We start from the raw sequence: 15,798 nt of genomic DNA, 5'->3' as shown, positions 1-15,798 counted from the left end.
CGAACGTTCTGGAAGTAGACGGGCTGGAAACCATGTGCTGTATGCAACGGTGTGCTATGAACCAGAAGGATTTCATGGAGCGGATTACCATTTAAAGCAACATATTCGCCTGAGAAGAGGGTTGGGAAGACCCCTTCACGACTTCCGAACACAGGGCCGGGACGACTGAGCTGGCTGATAGAGTGACGGCGTCACGAAACGACGCATTACACGAAAGTATTGTACTCGTAAACCGAGTGGTTTTCAGAAAGCGAACTGTCATGTAAAGCAAAATACTCCCCTGAGAAGGGAGTATTTTGCTTTACAGGTAGCTAGCCACTCACATTTATATTCCCTATGTAACTTGACCACTTTTCTGCCTATTCGAGAGAAAAGTGACCAACGAATTCTAATTGCACTCGAGAAAACAAATTACTCACTATTCTATCATATACGCCAGCATCCATTCCATTCCCTGACCCAGCTGTCATCAATGCTCAGACGAACACAAACTTAGATAGACATACGACTACTGCATAAGAATTGTACACCAGCACTAAAAACAACAATTTTTACTACACTAACACTAGGCTTCTACTTTTACATTTTTTTTAATTAGCTTATCCCCGATGACGAAGCGCCAATACATACTGCAATTAAATTGCGGAACATTGTTTGCAAACACGGTCCACAGCAAAAGACAGTGCACGTTGACCTGCCAGCCGGTCACGCCAGCATGCACAAGTAGTTGTTGATACTTGGTTTGGACTGCCGCAAAGTATGAAAAAAACACAAGACCTAAAAAAGGCCCATAAGCCCTCGCTATCTTCTCGATGCATCACTATCGAGGCGTAATGCAATAACCATCTTAAAGAGTAATTGTCTGTCACAGGTTCTTTAAAACTGATGCACGAAATATGCTTGATGATGTTTGGAATACCGTCAAACCCATCAATCTAGGGAAGAATAAAATAAATTTGAGAAATAATTGAAGAAAAATGTCAAAGAAAGGGTTTACAATACAACTTCAGTTCAGAACCAGATGATGTAATTCAACATTGTTAAAAAACTTGAACGAACATAGGACGAACCTATAAATATATATTTTCATGGATACAGACTGAACTCAAACTGCACGTGGGCGCATAAATCGCATTAGAGCTAAGCTCGGAACAATCCGCGATATTTGTGCGAAAGCAGTTGATATTTTAGAACGTTTCCTTCCAGATCGGCGGCCTGTTTGCTCTTAAATAATAAACTTAAGTCGCTCGTTTCCCAAAATATATTTATTGATAAAGACGTGAAATATGCCGCCCGTTCACCAAAAGGAATCAAAGTGAATATAATTCAAACTCGATCAGTGACAGTTTGGCCAAAAACGGTGGATTTCGGACACGCAGGCGGTTGGCTGCCCAAAAACGACAAGTTGTCCATTAAAAAATAAAACAACGAATAACAAAAATTTCGAAACATTTCGCCGGACAGAAGACTACGATGCTGGAGGATCAGTTTTCACTTGACCGCAGGGCGGATCGCAGGCCAACAAGTTAGCCTTTAAAAGTTGTTCGCTAATTGCAAGCGCGCACATTTGGGACAAGTTAAAATTTACGATTTCAGCAAAGGCAAACGATTGGCAGAAGGCGGTAGGCTTTTTACGGTATTATATCATGTCATTTTTATTGAAGATATAGTGGAGTGAGCTAGGAGTGCAATTTGTCACAAAAGGATTTACGCGATTTTGTCGAGATAGTGTAAAAAGTTAGCAACCAGCCGGTGCTAAATTCTACGCCGCGAACTGCTGGTACTGCTTGCGTTGTTCAGTTGTGTATGGCGGATACGAAAAGCGCGCGTAGGAGTCCTCGGAGACCTTGATGGTCTCGGTGATCAGCTAAGCGGATTCAAAGCTCTTGTGCTCGTGAGCCGACCTCTCGATTTTTGTTGGATGGAAGTAAAGTTGTCCTACTATCGTGTTTAGTTTGTGTGCATTTGGTAGTGTCATTTGCATCAGCCAGTTGAAGTCATGGTAGACAATTTGTACAACCATTTGGATGCTGCTACCAAATGGTAAGTTAAAATTGAATAAAATCTGAAGCTGTCAGTTCTCAAATATTTCCGAGTCGAATCATATGTATCTATAACTCAATAGTTTGACAAGGACTTAGGACCGAGATTATTAAACTAATAGACCTATCATGTATATAAACGAGATTGATGTTTCTACCAGTGCACAGTGGCTTAGAATGAGAATTTAGCAGGACAAACAAATGTTCTCATCGTCCACCATATGTTCACTCTCCATCATTGTAGATTTTTGGAACACAGAAACGGTTAAGCTCGAAATCAATTGGAAAAAAATCGCTTTGTGCTATTTATTATGTATAGTGCATGCATACTTTTGTGGAGAGCTATAGTAGAATACACTTAGTACCGTTAATTTAAATCATTTTTCCATTTCAAAGGGTGTTGTTCAATTCTATTTTTCGTTTATTTTCCTTTGATTTTTTAAATATTTTATTTTGTACTTGATTATGTTGTTTAGTTCGCATTACATTTCTTATTCAATATATTGGGTGTTTAGCCACAAGTGGTGACTTTTCATCCCTATTGTTCACATGATTCGGTTAAGGGAGGCGTCAGGTGTAAAGTGCTCAAACCGAAAGTTATTTTGTTTTACGATTGTGAAGGTAAGGCAACACTGAATCTTTTGTGCAATGTTGATATTTATTTATACATTCATTGTGCCCGAAAAAAAAAATTCGGTCACGTGGAGCCACACATACGAGCGTTCCAGGAGTAGACGTGCAACCATTTCCACGTCGAGGAGCCCGGCGGCGAACACGATAACTCTTGATAAAATTGTCTGACACAGGAAATTCCATTCAATGTCAGCTTTATTTTTTAAATCATGATCATGATTAAAATCATTCTCAATATAAATTTTGTATCTTTCCCAATTTGCTTTGTGATAATTAAAACTGAGCTAATGGGATTGGGGACCATTCATAAATTACGTAACGCAAAAATTGCCCAAAATTGACTCCCCCCTCTCCCCATGTAACAAACTGTCACAAATTTCTTTATCCCCCTCCCCTATTACGTAACAAATTCCTTGAAATTTTTTTTTTCTTCGGTGAAAATATGTTACGTAACGATCTAGTTTACTCCCCCTCCCCCCCTATGTCACAATATGTAACAACTTGTCGAACCCCCCCCCCCCCCTAAAAGCGTTACGTAATTTATGAATGATCCCTTGGAAACAGTTTCTTGAGAAAGTGAAAAAGTTGCTAGAAGGTGATCAGAATCAAAGTCAGCATGTGTAATCAATTCGAATAGGGTGATGAGGCCATTTGCGCCATGTTTCTATTATCACTCTACCCATTTGAAGCCGTTGATTAGAGCAGTGTCTGCCATCTTTGTTCAACGCATTGAGTAAAATGGTAGCGCAACAATAGGGGCACTCCATTCGAGTTTTCGTTGCGCTCAAACACGAGAATTTTACTGTTTTCAGCGCATTTGTGTTATTATATTGATTCTTAACAACGAAGCAAAGCTGTTGATGTAAATTTTCACGCATTTCATTCATTGTAGGGCGAGAAATTAACGAATTAGTGAGACACCTTGCTTAGTATGGCGAAAATAGGCACTTTACCCTACGCTTTTCTCAATTAGACATTTCATGGTATAAACATGTTGGGGGTTTGGTGAAATATCAAGAGATTTTTTTAGATTTATTATTTTTGTATTTTGCACATTTTTGCCTTTCTCATATAGAAAGGTTATGCAATCACTCTGAAAAACGTCAACCTAATCCCGGCCCGGAGGGCCGAGTGTCATATCCCATTCGACTCAGTTCGTCGAGATCGGAAAAAGTCTGTATGTGTGTATGTATGTGTGTGTATGTGTGTGTATGTGTGTGTATGTGTGTGTGTGTGTGTGTGTGTGTATGTATGTATGTGCGTATGTGTCAAATAATGTCACTCATTTTTCTCAGAGATGGCTGGACCGATTTGCCCAAACTTAGTCTCAAATGAAAGGTGCAACCTTCCCATCGGCTGCTATTGAATTTTGGATCGATCGGAATTCTGGTTCCGGAATTACGGGTTTCAGAGTGCGGCCACACAGAAATTTCTCATAAAAACTATAGGAAAAATTAAAAATAGAATTTTTATTTTTGATGCTAAATGTATTCAAGATGCATAAAACGTCGAGATTTGATGCAAACACGAAAAAATTTGACGAAGATTCACTTTTTTGGATTTTGCACATTTTTGCCTTTCTCATATAGAAAGGTTATGCAATCACTCTGAAAAACGTCAACCTAATTTTTTTTTCGACTCGCATAAGGTTTCTGGATTTTAACAGGGGCGTAGTTGATGGTTTACGGAGAGGGGTTACACCCCCCCTCTACTGTTCACTCCCCTCCTTTAAAAATCTCCTTAAATCACCCTCAGACCACCACCTCATACCCCTCCCTTTCAACCCCATCATCTTTAAACCACCACTATATTACAAAGCATACCAATTTAAGCTGGGGAGTCGTTCGTTCATGGGACTTTCGCCCTCCTCACATACACACCCCCGCATGACAAAATGAGTTAGCAAGCAGATAACATTGATCTAATGCTGATTAGGCTAATGGAGTATGATATTTTTTTGTTTCAAGTGTTTCACCGTCGACACGTAGCTCATCAAGTTCGTGGCTGGCATGCCATTGTGTATAAGTGCCAAGTGTACTAAGAATGTAATGGACATTTCCACAATTATGTTGAACATAAAAAGCCTCCGTGCCATAGTTTAGAGAAATGAGAAAGGCACAATTGCACCGCTAGGTGGATTAAAACAGGTTTTTTTGCAACGACAACAACTAAACTATGGTAAAATGGTGCCGGTTGTCACGGTAAAGATAGATACGTCTACCTTTATCAAGGACACATGATAGTGAACTCGAGTGATTCGTAGTTATTCTGCCTAAGCTCGACCCTCATTATCAGAAGGCAAAAATTAAGCCCGCACGATATTAAGCCTGTTCTAATGACCCTGCCACTTCTAGTTTTCCGATCTGTTTACTTCACATCCTTGCTCTCACTTGAGTACTATGGCTCTAAGTTTCATAACTTTCCCTACCCAGTAATCTCTAGCTAATTGAATGTCGTTAAAACGTAAAAAAGAAAATGTGACTAACATAGTCGAAATAAAAAAGGGAAAAAAATATGGTAAAAGGTTTGTCCTGGCAAAAACATAAATTACCATATATGGTGTAATTTCTATACTAACGTTAATCGTAAATTATATACTAAAATTGCATGAATGACTAATCGAAAGAAAACTTTGAAACTTAGAACTCTCAATTTAAACAACCTTTTTTTCTATTTTTTGGCATTTCGTTCAAGAAATTCTATGTTCTTCATATAATCGAGATTTTCTATTGTTTCTATTTTTTCTCTTTTCTAATGTATCGTGTTTTATTTTACTATTTCTTCAAATTTTTTACATATTTTCATATTTTAACTTTTTCATTGTTTTAATTTTGTCCATTTTCTACTGTTTCTGCGCTTTAGATTTGTTTCTATTTTTATATTGGTTTTGACGATTTGCATATGTCTTTTTTATTAATTTAAAAGTCATTTCTTCAGCTTTCTCGTTTTTCATCGTTTGTTGCTTATTTATTTTATTTTGTATTTCTATCTTTAAATTATACCTCAATATTACCGTGGCTGGTTTTTCTTTTGCAAAATTTTAGAACTCGAATAATGATTTCTTTTCTTGTATATAGTTGTCAAGTCATGTATAATAAAATTGTAATGTATACATTTGAAAGCTTTTAATAAATATAAGCAACTAAAAAATTCTCGTGCTCGTGATTGAGAAAGGCACAATTGCACCGCTAGGTGGATTAAACAGGTTTTTGCTCTTTGGGACCACTGTGCACTGTTCCATATGATCGTTCACTCTTACGCAAAATTTGTTTGTGAACGATTTTGTTAGCTCAGATAGGTGTGTTGTTTCCAGCCATAATAGCCATAGTGCGAAGTGTGCATGTGTGACGGAAAGTTATCCGTCGTAAAGTGCCGGCTCTTGGTTTGGGCGCCTGTTTATTTTGTGGTGTTGGATCGTCGTCGGGGGAAGCTAATCATCAAGGACTTTTCGCTTCCCCGGCTAACCACAAAGGATCCATACGCACCAATCCGCCCTCGCTGGGAAGGATAAGCCGAACGAGTCTTGCTCTCCTTCCCAGCTAATAGCCAAGGAGGGCGAAATAGGGTGGACCCCCTGGGATGAACACTGCGGTGTCTTCCGGGATTTTTTTTGCGGGGAGCAAAGAATCCGGTGATTCGTCGCCACCGTCGCTAAACAGCTGGTTAATTGTTAAGGACCGCTGCCGCAGCAGCGATCGACCAAAGGAGAACGCGGCCGTTGTTGTCCCGGCCGGTCGGAAGAAACCATCCGTCTTCCTACCATCGTCAGCAGCAACGGACGGAAACGACCAGCAGTGGAGAGTAGCGGAAGAATAAACGATAAAGTTAAATTTTATTTGTTTGTTTACTTTTTTGTTGTATACGAAAATCCGAAATTCTGTAGAGGCACTTAGGCCGCCCTGAAAAGAAGGGTCCGCCGGGGAAATTTATATAAGAACCCGAGTAGTGGGTAAACCGCTACTTACAGGTGAAAACACATATTTTCAAGACGCTCACCACTTTTGTGCGAAATGAGCCTACGGAACCCTATTCCATCAAACACCGATCACTCGAAAAAGAAAAGATCTTGCTGTATCGATTTTGTTGGCTATTTTCGGCAAATTTGAGACTAAGAGAAACGAAAGCAATGAAATTGAAAGACGGATTCTAGGTATTCTAGAGCGAATCAGTTATAAACTTAGAACGGAAAACTAGAACTAGGCAGGCTCATATGGGCATGATCGAAAGGAAATGTGAAGAATTCTTTGCCTTCTGCAGAGTAGGAGTTGGGCGTTGCACCCAAGTCTACCGCATGGTCTATGGTAGAACATAACTCATCATCATGTTTTACCGCCGACGCCGGCTCCTAGTCTCAAATTTGCCGAAAATAGCCAACAAAATCGATACAGTAGAACCTTGCGGCAATTAAAACATAGTAACAAATAACAAGTTTACCTACTTCTTTAGGTACATTTAAAAGAAAACAAGCTTAAACGTGTTAACCTGCTGCAAAAATAAATATAACTACTATACCAATACAAGAATCTTCTATCTCCGTCATACCATCCTACAATGGTGTTTTATCTTATGCTTCAGTGGTGGGTAACACGGCTAAAAGAACTACGACTACTAAGCCTCCGATTTCATTCTTACACAACGCTTCCTTTGGTCCAACCGATCTATATAGCATTACGGAAGAAAAATTGAATTTCGTACAGGATTCAATATTTCAATTGATGGCTGCAATGCTAAAGTTCATGTTTGTTTTTTTTTTAACTGGGTGGGAATTTGCTGACTTTAAATAATCATTTAAATTTATTAAATTGGAATATGGTTTATTTCCATCATCAAAGAGGTGGAGCTTCGAACGGAATCTAGTCTGGCATAAAGAGAGTTTTATCTAATCAGAGAGCGTTGCGGAATGTCACTAATCACTAATTATGTATTTGTCCGTTTGTTATGGCAGAAAACAGGCAATACTTCCTATGTTCGTTGTTTGTGTATAAGGGCTAGAAACATCTAAACATTTTTCTTAATCGCTTGTTTGATTATCAAGGCAGAAAACGGCACTGGTAATTTGTTTTGTTTATTAAGGCAAGATATTCCGCTTAAATTTCATTTACTTGTTTGTCAGTTTAGGCTAAAATCGACCGCTGAAGCTCTTATCCTCAGCTATAATGCCATGAAAAGCCGTTCATTTTTCGTTGAACGTTGCTCTCTATCCCCTTTCCCTAATCACCAACCACTAACAACACATTGAACGGAACAGTGTTACCACAAATAAAGATTTATGCTGGTAGATTTTTCGACTTTGAGAATGTTTACGACATAGAATTTTAGGGAAAAGTACACATTCTGGTAACCTGAAATTAGAAGGTAAAGCAACCTATCAAATTCGTTATGTATTGTTTTTGTGGCCCATATAAGGCCGATATTAAAATTTTGTATTTGAGCTAGTATACCGGCAACGAGGTGATCCGGCCTGTACAACAGAATACGAACTGAATCATTTGCATGCATGCTATACAAGTAATATGTGTCACATGCCAGTGGAATAGCACCAATCATGGCGCAGATAATTACTACTTTCACAAAAATACATCATTTTCGTTATTTTACGAAATTAGATACAATATACGTGCACATATTTACGATCAGATAGTGCAAAAATATATAGATTTCGTTAAGTACAATAACAGTTATTCACATTTCAAAACGGAGAAAATACCTCAGCAGAAAATTTTGAAACGGGTCCCCGGAATTGAAACGTTAAAAGTAATCTACTTCAAACCTTGCGATTTGATTTATTGCAAAACCTTTGGCAACTCCGGCTTATCGTAGTTCAGTTATTTCAGGATTTCGTACCGTCGGCCCGTAGACTCGCAATCGTTGGTAGGTAGGCACGTAAATTTCCGAGCTAGGAATAATATCATACTACACCAGTTCATTTATTGCCTTCTGTGGCTATATATTGGGCCTGTTGAAATAAACCTCGTTGCTGGCATGAAACTCGGCGTCCTCTGAGCAACTGATGTGTGACCGATAAATGGAAGGATCTCCAGAAAATATTTTCGTTTCTTGGCTGGAAAATTCTAATAAGATCTCGAATATGACAATACTTTCTAAAGCGGGAAAAAATACTATTGTGATAATTTCTCAATTGAAATACTATTCATATACGCATCATGAATACCATAGAGAGCCTTGAATAACTCCCTACGACACAGGTTTGGTCATACCATAACATGGTGACATGACATGAAAACTTCTGTAATATGTGTTAGCAAATTATCTGATATTGATTAAAATGTGTGTGATCCAAGTCTATTTAGGACTCTAGTTAGCTCATCGTACATAACTAAATTCGCTGTTATCGACTTACCGACCATTTCCACGTAATTATTTTTGTATTTTCAAATATTGAACACCATGATCCATGTCGATGAGAGAAGGCGAAGGAAACATCTTGTAGCAGGAACAGCATTTGCCTCATCGTTCGGTTGAGCTTACGTGCTACAACAATGTAGCGCTGTCGGGGTAACAGTGTTAAAATTGAAATTGATAAGAAAAATTTATGTTATTTTTCCGCGAACCAATTGGCTGACGGCGCCGCCGGCAATGGTGCAACCGCACGAAAGGGAAAATATATCACCGGCGAGCTGCCGATAATATAGCATCCTATAGCTATCAATTGTGGGCCAGTGAAGCGCGAAACTAGTGGAAATTTGAAATGAAGGTTACGAAATTGCTTCCAAGAGCATAAGAGCTGGGCAGAGAAAGTTACGAGTGCTGGGAGGCAACCACGTGCAGTGATTCGATTCAATCTGTAAACTTGATAAACTGTGTCCGAATTTATGGAAATGGTATGCTCTGTCACGATTAACCACTAATAGCAACTTAATCACATAGGTGTGCGAATGGTTTTAATTATTTGGGCGAGTGGAATCATTTGTGGGGATGACAACTTGGAGCACGGAAGCGCTAACCGAAACGTTTGGGTTTAGGAGGGTTTTATACATAATCAGGCTCTCAAAATCGATAACATGTCCCCTTTGTCATTGCTAAAGGCTTTAAAAATACAATGCCTACGTGTCTGTTGACTTATGCAGAGCAAAAAGATCGGAGCTGTGCAAGTAAATGGAGATTTCGAGCTTCTTGCCAGAACGTGCTAATGCTGCATAAATTCATTCGCCCACTGGAGCCTGTACCTATACTTACAGTCAGCTCAAAATCTGTGTTTAAACCGAGCAAAGTGACTAAGAAGCGTTGAGCCTGCGAGGATAGCCGGTTTTTAAGGTTTGTGGCCATTCTTTGTGTCACGTCATACTTGCACAGATGCTGTTAATTGGGTATTGTGTGCTGAAAAGTTTACATAGTAGCTAGTTATTTGTGACAGATTTGATTGGACCAAGTAGTTGAACCGGTGCGTGATATCTAGTATGTAGGGAAACATAGTCTGAAGCGAGTAAAATGGATTCCTTCGGGCTTATGGCATGAAGCATGTTTTTACAATACTTTGGCAAAAACAGTTTTTTCGACAGCACAATTTTTTTTTTATATAACTAAGTTTATTTAGGCCCAAATACGGTAGCTTAACGAGGCCGATAATTCATTTTTAAGGTGCATCGCACGTGTTAGTGGGGGAAGAGAAAGCCGTATTTAGGGGCGGCTTGCTCCCCTCTTATGTTAGTAAAGGAAAAAGGTAGGAAGTGGGATATACATTGTAAAATTTTGTAAAATTGACATTCTCGTTGGCTGGTTGATGATTGTGGGGGATATGCACACTTTATTGTAGTGGTTTCCATCCTGTAATCGCAGGGGCGAGGGGAAGGTCGGTATTTCGGATGATTATTGGCACTCCGATGCTGTCATGATGTTCTGTGTTACATGTTCTGGATGGACGATTATCAAGAAAGGTATGCATCGTAGACTCGTGAAGCAATGCCATATTGTAGATACAGGGAGAGGTTGACGAGGTTCTACTGTGAATGAGAGGGTAAAATGTATTAAACTTGGACATCAATAGTTTTCAAAAAGGTGTAGATAAGGAAAATGATCTACCTCGGGCCCGAAGGGAATCTAAACACGGTACTCTGCGCACAGCCAAACAACATGCTCGATGTCGTGATAGCCGTTCTCACAAACACAATGATTACTGTCAGCAGCCCTATACGACGGAGATGCGCATCAAACGTGTAATGGTTGGACATGAGCCTTGACATCGTACGAATAAAGTCCCGGTTCACATCCAAGCCCTTAAACCAAGCATTCGTTGATACCCATTGCCCAGATGCCCAGATGCCCAGATGCCCATTGCTCCATGAAGTTTGCCAACTTTCGAGCGTCCTCTGACGAGAGATACTGAAAAATTCATTGAAGCAAATTGGTTTTTCGTAAGTGTCGCCTTCTAATGTGCCCATCTTGTTTACAGAGTCCGCCTTCTCATTGCCCGCAATAGAACAATGTGACGGGACGCAAACCAAGGTAATCTGGTAAGATTGCCTTAGCGTGCAGGAATTGACAAGACATTCGTCAATGCCATTCAAGTAAAAATTGTAGAGAAGAGGGCTTAGACATGAGCCCTGGGGAAGGCCCATGTAGCTAAATCGTGATGTCGATAAATCACCATGCGAGAAATGCATTTGTTTTTCAGACAACAGGTTTAGCAAAAAGTTATTTAAAATTGGTGAAAGACCATGCTGGTGCAACTTCTCATAAAGAATGTTGATAGAAACTGAATCGAAAGCCCCCGTAATATCCAAGAATACTGATGCCACCTGCTCTTTGTTAGCATATGCCATTTGAATTTCTGTTGAGAGCAACGCAAGGCAATCGTTCGTCCCTTTGCCTTTGCGAAAGCCAAATTGTGTATCTGACAGTAAGCCATTTGCTTCGACCCCAATTATCGAGGCGAAACAAGATCATTTTCTCGAATAACTTCCGAATACAGGACAGCATTGCAATCGGTCGATACTAGTTGTGGTCGGAGGCTGGTTTTCCTGGTTTTTGGATGGCGATGACACTCACTTGTCTCCAATCGTTTCGTTTCGTTCGCGGTATTGTAAGGCGATGCGGCGCAGTAGATTTTCTGTGCCGGGGCGGAATCCGGACAAACCTTCTTGGCGAAATCGAATATCCAACGGTTTGAATATTCTACGCTCTCGTTAGTATTGTTTCGGTTTCGCATACGTCGGGCCGTGCCCCAAAGAGTGCTCATCGAGGTTTCTCTTGTTAACTCGTCGACAAACCGGCGCCAGTAACTGCGTTTCTTGGCTTTCATTAAATTTTTCATTCGCTTTTCTAATATCGCGTACAGTCGATAGCTAGCGACTAACCCGTCGTTCTGGAAGGCTTTATACGCGGCAGCCTTCTCCGCGTACACGTCTGAGCACTCTTTGTCCCACCACGGGTTGGGAGAACGTTTTTGGGTGTTCTCGTCGGGTACTCGTTTCGTCTGAGTTTGAATCGCGATATCGAGAATCGAGTTGGACAAAAACTTATACTCTTCCTCCGGGGGAAGTACCTGTGTTGAATCGATAGTTTTGGATATCTCAGCAGCGTTGCTCTTCCAATCATTGTTTCGTGTGAGATCATAGGAAACATTGGTTGGTTCCGAAGGTCTTGAACGAGTGGTGATTGCAATTACAATCGGCAGGTGGTCACTACCGTGGGGATCAGATATTACCTTCCACTTGCAATCTAACCGTAGTGATGTCGAGCATAGGAATATGTCCAGTGCACTTGCTTGCACTGGTGGTCTAGGACTCCGTGTCATTTCCCCTGTGTTCAGAATTGTCATATTGAAGTTGTCACAAAGGTCTTGTATTGTTGAGGATCGATTATCGTCGTACAGACATCCCCACTCTGTACCGTGAGAGTTAAAGTCTCCAAGAAGCAGGCGGGGTGAGGGAAGGTGTTCAATCACGTTAGAGTCTTCGATATCCCATCATAGCCCTAGAAGGAATGTAAATAGAAGCAATGCAAACATCTTTGCCTTTTATTGTTGTTTGACAAGCGACAACGTCAATGCTTAGCGTCGAAGGGAGATTGATTCGATTGAAGGAGTAGCACTTTTTGATCCCTAATAGTACCCCTCCAAATGAGTCTTCTCGATCCAAGCGGATAATGTTAAAATCGTGGAAGTTGAGGTTTATATTAGAAGTAAGCCATGTTTTACATAGGGAAAATGCATCACAAGTATTGTAATCTAGCAAGTGTTTTAATGAATCAATTTTAGGGATAATACTTCTGCTGTTTCACTGTAAAACAGTGATCAGATCTATGATTCCGTTTAAAAAGTAGCCATCGAGGGATACGATCGCTGCAAGGAGGGGCCATAGTTCAGTCAACTGTTTTAAAAAGTTCTTACTGTTGGTAGAATAGCAACCAGCAAGCTTTTTAGAGGATTGGTAATGTTGAAAGCTATGAATATCCAGTCCACAATGTCAGAGAATTTAAGGAATCCCGTTTTAGGTTGAGTTTCGGACTGTAAAATGGGAGCACTTGGGATTTTTGGTGCCCCGGGGAGTGCTGGGTACTCCTGGTTGTATCTCAATTTCCCAAAACCAGGAGGTATTATCTTCGGATTTGTGGCAGCACTTCCAGTTGATGAATTATTTTTATTTTGTATCCTTGTTTGGGACAACCTAGGACCCTTACGAGGAAGTTCAGGTGAGTTTTGATTAGGTCTTTTCCTAGAGTTTCCAAGCATAGCCAAAGAATGCCCCTCGCAAGGGTCGTTAGAGACGTTATCGTCAGTTGGCAAGAGAACGAATGGGTTTTCGGTGATAAGTGGAACAGCTCTTTCTGCGTAAGAGCGTCTGGAGTGATCTTTGGTGGATCGCTTCAATTTATCTGCGCGAAGTTTGTACGTTGGGCATGTCAAAAGTTCATGCGGATTCTCCCCACAGTAAACACACTTCTCAGCGGGCCTACTGCAAGTATTATCCGATGGCGTTCCCCACATTTACCGCACCGTTGCTTGTTGCCAGGCCCGACGAGAGGGAGGGTCAGGGGGGGGGCTACTACCCTGGGGCCCGGGTATGTTTTGGGGGCCCGCATTTTAACTGAATTTAATTTATTTTAATTTAATTGTTGAAGTTTGTTTCTGTTGGTACTGCAAATATACCACAATCAACTACGTTCCAGGAAGTTCCAATGGTTTTCTGAAGTACGTGAACGTAACACTATTAGATTCATTTAACAGTGCAATTGAACCATTCTTGTTTCATTTATCGCAAAAGTGTTCGTAAAAAAGTCTGAATACGCACAGTACAGTATGAAGTTGTATACAATTTAACATATTCTTAGCTAACTGTTACTAATAAAAGTTGGATATTTTCGGAATGGGGTTGACGAGTAGATGACGAAAATCAATGTATGAAGCCATTTTGAAAACCAAGATGGCGAATTCCAGTTAAGATATCTGTATAACCTAAAATATTGACATTTTCGAAATATAATCATAGAATAGATATAGTGATTTGTGATGCGGATGATATGATTATATAAAACTTTTCTCAACCAGAAGACACTATCTTGGCTTTCAAAAGGGCATCGCTCCTTTACTCGTCAAACCCGAAAAAATACCCTCATAGTTTATACAGAAATTGTTCGAAATAGCTCCAAACTACCATTTCTGTCAACTACTCGTAAAACCCGTTTCAAAAATTCCCAAATTGTTAGGGTTATCGAGATTATTGTTCAATCGGAAGTCTCCATGCTGGATTTCAAAAAGGTGCCAAATATCAATTTTTATCATGTACTTGTCAAGCCCGTTTCGGAAATACCAATATTGTTAGGGTTATCGAAAATGTTGCTCAACCAATGAATTTTAGTAAGACTGTAAAGCAAACTTTTTTTACGATCTAAATCCCAAAAATACGAACACTTTTTTTACGAACTAATTCAATTTACCAACCCTTGGTTTGGTTCGTAAATGAAGATTCCAGTGCACACAATTGATGAAGAAAAATATGGGAATTTAACTGGATACTTATTCTACACATTAGTTTCCACCAAAAGTTGAAACTCTTTCTCTCACAACTCTCTGTCTCAGTCTTTTTAACAGCAGTCTTCGCTGTTGGATCCCAGTCATCGCGTTCGTAATGTTTTTTCTCTGAATGTCAGCGCAAATGTAACAACTGATTCCAAAACCGATTTTACCATGTTCAGAAACCGATAAAGGAAATTCCTTCAGGTCATAGTGACAACTGCAATAGCTGCATCCAGTGCCTCAAAATCAACAGCATGTACCAGCAACAAGAAACAAGGCAGAATAAGTGGTGCGAAATTTCACATTTAGTTGCTTATTTCTGATTAATTTGCTGAAAACAATATTCAGTTTCAACGCTTTCTCATTCATTCACTTCCAAACTGACGGAAATTTTATGAAGAATCGAATGGTTGAGTGCAGAGGAAATATAAATTCATTCACCAACCAAAGCATTCATTTGTTATTATGTGGACAGTTTGAAGGCAGAAGTTCTTTTACATTTTTGAGCATAACTGAACTGCGTAATCTATATCTGGTGCACTTTTGCTTGATAATCCCTCTCAGAGCTAGCATAGAAACAAGATTAAGTTTTCTCCTGAAACCGAACATATGCGAACATGGATGCGTTGTACCGAAAAAGCGAAGGACGAGGGAAACAAACCAAACATTCGATTCATCGCGGCGGGCATGAATTGAATTTTGTTTCTCTTTCAAGCTCACGCAGGGATGTCAATTTTTTTAAGCTCTGATTCTGGGCAGCATTAACGATGGAAGCATTAACGTGCGCCAAGGGAGCATGAACGAAGGCGATATGAACTGTATGGCAACGCCGCAAGAAAGGATTCCAATTGCAATGGCAAGTCGGACGTAAGTCATTCTGATGGCCAGCGACAAATATTTCTTTATTAATTTTTATTTTTGCTATCTATTACATGTGTAAAATACGACTCTGTTAAGCTAACGCATTGAATCGTATCAAATAAACAATTTTCATACAAAATAGTTTAATTGAAACGGTTGCATCCGTATAATATCTCCAATCGATATTGAAATAAGGAGTCATATATGGTAGGGCCCGTCAGTAGTTCAAACCCCGCGGCCCGGCGCGGCTCTCGACGGCCCTGCTTGTTGCTACAGTAGGTTGCCGTG

General features: G+C 40.0%; 1 protein-coding gene across 4 annotated transcripts in view; it reads left to right on the top strand.

Moving 5' to 3' along the window:
* The first annotated feature begins 1,196 nt into the window (after positions 1-1,196).
* The window catches only part of LOC131685610 (serine-rich adhesin for platelets), a 331,716-nt gene continuing 317,114 nt past the window's right edge, over positions 1,197-15,798 (top strand). For all 4 annotated transcript variants that reach the window (XM_058969467.1, XM_058969469.1, XM_058969470.1 and 1 more), the window contains exon 1: positions 1,197-2,043. The gene's annotated coding sequence lies outside the window, so the exon portion shown is untranslated. The remainder of the gene's footprint in view (positions 2,044-15,798) is intronic.

The sequence above is a fragment of the Topomyia yanbarensis genome, chromosome 2, assembly GCF_030247195.1.
Source record: "Topomyia yanbarensis strain Yona2022 chromosome 2, ASM3024719v1, whole genome shotgun sequence".
NCBI lineage: Eukaryota > Metazoa > Arthropoda > Insecta > Diptera > Culicidae > Topomyia > Topomyia yanbarensis.
Note: the sequence above shows the minus strand (reverse complement) of the source record. Positions and strands in the feature narration are given on the sequence as shown.